This window comes from Pinus tabuliformis, chromosome 6, assembly GCF_031772625.1.
Source record: "Pinus tabuliformis cultivar Carrire ecotype Pingquan chromosome 6, CPIR1, whole genome shotgun sequence".
Taxonomy (NCBI): domain Eukaryota; kingdom Viridiplantae; phylum Streptophyta; class Pinopsida; order Pinales; family Pinaceae; genus Pinus; species Pinus tabuliformis.
This window is the reverse complement of record NC_142292.1, coordinates 151,675,884-151,680,637: the sequence shown is the minus strand read 5'-3', so window position 1 is coordinate 151,680,637 and position 4,754 is coordinate 151,675,884. Positions and strand designations below refer to the sequence as shown.

At 34.0% G+C, this 4,754-nt stretch overlaps 1 non-coding gene across 1 annotated transcript; it reads right to left on the bottom strand.

Moving 5' to 3' along the window:
• Window positions 1-373: 373 nt before the first annotated feature.
• On the bottom strand, window positions 374-445 carry TRNAP-AGG (transfer RNA proline (anticodon AGG)). Its single transcript has one exon. It is a non-coding gene; the product is annotated as a tRNA-Pro (tRNA).
• Between the last annotated feature and the right edge of the window lie 4,309 nt (window positions 446-4,754).

Sequence of the window (4,754 nt, the reverse complement as noted above, 5' to 3'; positions counted from 1 at the left end):
GAAAGACGTGGCAACTAACAGGATTGAACCCAGGACCTGTGGCACCTTTTATGCTTTTTTCTTTCTGTCTACATGTGAAGTTTGAGGCTGTTTGTTCTTTCATTCTGGAGAATGCCGATAGAAGCTTTTCTAGGAAACATTACAGCTTATAGAAGCTTTTGGAAAGACGGTGCGGTAACAGGATTGAACTCGGGACTTCTTAAATAACAGTGTATAGAAGGTTTTTGAAAGACGGTGCGCTAACAGGATTGAACTCGGGACTTCTTGCACCTTAAACCAGTTTTTTATTCGAAATACAGTGGCTGTACCAGTGAACCGTAAAAGGTAACAGCCTGGTAACTATTTTCGCGCCTTAAGAAATTGTTAAGGTTTGGGGGCATTCCGAGAATTGAACTCGGGACCTCTCGCACCCTAAGCGAGAATCATACCACTAGACCAAATGCCCTGATACACTGAAAGACCACCACACATATTTTCAAGCGTCCAAAGCAATAGAAATTTTCCATGGAAGTTGTAAGCCTGATCAAATTTGGCTCATTACCTAACTTGCAATAATCTTTTTATATGCCTAACTTAAAACAAGAGCAGCACGAGTCAACCATAAGAGTATGACAACCTATATAAGCTTTCGATAAGGAGATCCTTTACGTTTATAATAAGCCCAAACAAATGAGATTGTCTATATACTGGGCATTCCGAGAATTGAACTAAATGCCCTCGCACATAAGTACACAAGGAACTGAAAACATTAAACAAATATCTTTAAATTATTTTATTAACTAAATTACAATTTTATTATTAAACAATGTAGTGTTTGATTTATAATTTATATTCAAAATTATTTAGAGTTGATTTGAAATATACCTTCCAAGTTATCATATTAAGATTATTCGACAAATTATTAAGTATAATTTATCTTCGAGACAAATTAATCATAATCAATTTAAGCAACTCATCCTTAAAATTAACCACAAATAATGGTTAAAAGTCGAACCACAAGAATAATCTCAATATAATGTATCTTGAAGGCGAATTTCAAATTAGTTCAAATGATCGACAAAAATGATTCATAATCGAAATAAAGTTTGTGTTCCAGTGACAAATAAATTTATTAAGATTGTTGAGATGCAGTGGTGAGAATAAATTTGCATATTTAATATTACTTGCATAAATTAAGATTAGTTAATAAAACAATTATACATTCTTATTTTTGCTGAATAAAATAAATGATCATATTTAAGATTTTATAAAAAAATTATATTGTACTTGTGGTAAGGTTTCCTTAAAATTAAGATTAATTAATATATAAATTATAATTTTATATATATATATATATATATATATATATATAAAAGTATAATTTTTTTAATTGATTTGTTTTATATATATGAGATTATGTTATTAAGATTTTTATAATTTAGTATGAGAAAGATATGTGTTCTAAATGAGTGTAAATATTTAAATTTATGTACAGAATAAATATTATATTATGGGTTAAATATTATATTTGTATGGAACAATAAAATATAATATTGACTAAATTAAATAATAAAAATAATAACTTTATTCAATTTAATTTGTTATATTGTAATTTTTTATTAATAAAATTACAAACAAATTTAAAAAATAAATAAATCATAATATACATATCACATTAACATAAATTTAAATGATGACGATGATGATTAACGTCCATTAAGACCAATGCGGCCTATCGAACTTCAAGAAAAGAAAAATAATCTAAGTGCGATGCTGCAAAATCTTGTTTCTATGATCAAAGAGAAGGGAAAGAAGTGCTTCAATATCACTATAGATGGGTTGCCTTAATAAGTCAAGAAGATGGGAAGTGTGGCAGATGTTAGGGAATTGAGAGCGGATGTGAGTAAGAGTCGTGCAGTCTAAGAGGAAGTGATTTTCATCCTCCACCTTCTAAGTATCGCAAATCTGACATATTCTGTCATTCTTGGGAGTCTTAGGAGTAGACATTTGCTTGATTTCACTTCGAAGCTCGTGAAAATTAGTTCTAATCCTAGCGATATTCATTTTTTTCTTAGTGTTGGTCAACACAAAGAGATAATTCTGATTATCAAGGGTGGGGTTGATCACCTCCTTATAGTATCTTAGCTTCCTTTTACCCTCGAGCTCCTTATCCTCCCACAACTTGTCCTTAAAATTGGAGATAATGGTATCTTTGACACTATCTTTGCTTCCCATAATGATCTCCTCGTTAATTCCCCAATGGTTGAGCCAAGATTGGGCATCCTTATGCCACTTGCGCTTGAGGCGAAGATGGGGGTTTTGACTAAAGTTAGAAGCAATTTTTGGGAGCCTCTTGGATTCCATGTTGTAAAGCTTCTTCTTATACATCAGATATCTAAACATAGCCATACTTTCAATGGGGGACAGACAAGCTTCAATTAAGGGGATAGGATAGGGATTATTTCCCTTGATCTTTAGGTTGTAGGTTATGAATTGCTTTTGAATCATCTCAATCTTTCTCTGAGACTCTCTAGATATACTACAACCCCAAACTTCACTTCCGTATAAGACAATAGGGGTGACGAGAGTCTCAAAGAGGAACCTCCTTTTACTCCAAATACAAAGATCAACCATTTTACAATTGTTTTCAAGCTCATAATAAGCTTTCTAGCCTTCAATACTCCTTTCCTTGATGCTATAATTCCAGTTGAGTTGATGAGGAAAGTTAACACTCATATATTTATAAGAAGAAACCTGCTCTAAGCAATGGTTATTATAAAAGAAACTAGCATGGGTGATATTTTTGGATTTAATGATTATGACTTTACTCTTGTCGGTATTAACTGTCATACCCATCTTGGAGCAGTAGACACGAAGAGTCTTAAGTTGCTTGTCTAGGTCATCATGTCTTTTGCAAGAAGAATGATATCATCAGCATAAAGGAGAAGAGTAATGATTACACCCACAAGCTTGGTGCCCTTGCATCTTGCGGTTTCCAGACACTCCTCTAGCTTATCGATGTATATGTCAAAAATGGTAGGGGATATGGGACACCCTTTATTAACTTCGATGTTGCATTTAATGTATTTAGACCACCCTTCGTTGGTCTTAAGCTTGGCAGTGACAGTCTCATAGAGGTGGATCACCATAGTCCTTAGTTCAGGAGGAACCATGATCTCTTCAAGTCTCTGCCAGAGATTCTCGTGAGGAACAATGTCGAAAGATTTTCTAAAGTCTACAAAACATCAAAAGAGATCGGATTTACTGTTGTGGAATTATTCTGTAACTATTCTGAGAGTGACAAGATGGTCAATAGTTGAGTGATGTCTCCTAAAACCAGCTTTCCCTTTAGCCCTTCTACCCTGGATTTCAAGCCAAAGGCTAAGATTTTTTTCCAAAATGAGCCCATATAGCTTGGCTATGATGTGGCTAATCATAATGGTCATGTACTTAGAGCGAACATTTTTGTACCCATTTTTAAAGATAGGCACAATAAGGCTTTGTGTCCAAAGATGAGGGAAGCCATGCTTTACAGCCAAATTTAGAAGCTTGTGGAGATGAGGAATGAGGATAGATCTTCCCATTTTAAAGATCTCAACTTGGTATCCTTCAATAACTTTAGCTTTCCCATTAGCGAGCTTATTAATCCCAGACTCAACATCTTCCAGAGAAAATACATCCTCCTTAACAAGAGTGTTTAAGGTGGTGCCCATAACGTCTGGAGAGTCATACAACTTCTTAAGATAATTGTCCCAATTTTCTAAGGGGATAGAATGGTTATCTCTGGTTTTATGAATATGTACATTCTGCCAAAACTTTCTAGGTGCGACTTTAGAAAGATGGAGAAGATGTTCTTACCTTTTATTAATATATGACCTCTTCTTCCTCTTGATGAGAGTTTTGTATATATTTATATTTCAGAGCTTGATGATTTCATTAGGAATGTCTTTGATCGCTTTCCTAAAAATTTTATAGTCTTTGTCATACCATGGATTGGAAGTTCTATGATTTTGCTTATACGAAGTCTCATTAGAGAACTTGCTAATGGTATTTGAGAGGGTAGTTCAAAATTGGTAATAAATTTGTTCAATGTTGCTACTACAAGTCATGGAGTCTAAATCCCTTTCTAAATCCCTTAAGAAGAGGTCGACCTTACTTCTATCGAAGTGAATGTGTCTTTTTATTTCACTAGTCTCCTACATGTGGGTGGTATGCATAACAAGATTGACGGATAAAGATAGAGGTCTATGGTCAAAGTAAGGCTTGAATTAGTTAAGTATCTCAAATTTTGTAATACAATTGAGGACAAGGGTGTCAGAAATCACATAATACGCAACACTACTACCCAACCCATGGAAATAGGTCATCTAACTGGAGAGGGGCCACTTGTTAATATCATTATAGATGATTAGGTCTTGTGAACTACAAAGTTTGAGGAGCTCGGTGCCAAATAAGTTCTTGATTATGTCTTCAGATTTTGTCTTATTAGCCAAGTTACTATCTTCATGAAGCCACAAGGGGCCAAGGTTAGAGTTGTTACTTAACATAATAGCTTGGTTAGTAGTAGTTCTAGCATTAAAGTCCCCAAGCAAAAGTATATTACCTTCATTCCTTAGGTTGAAGATGTATTTTTCTAAGGTATTGAAAGGACAATTCTTATCCAAGTTGTTTTTCTTATAGGATGTAGAGTTGATAGGAGCGAAATAACAGATTGCAAGAAAGATCCTATTGGTGGTAGAATCAGAGATTTCAATCCAAATGTATTGATTGAAGGG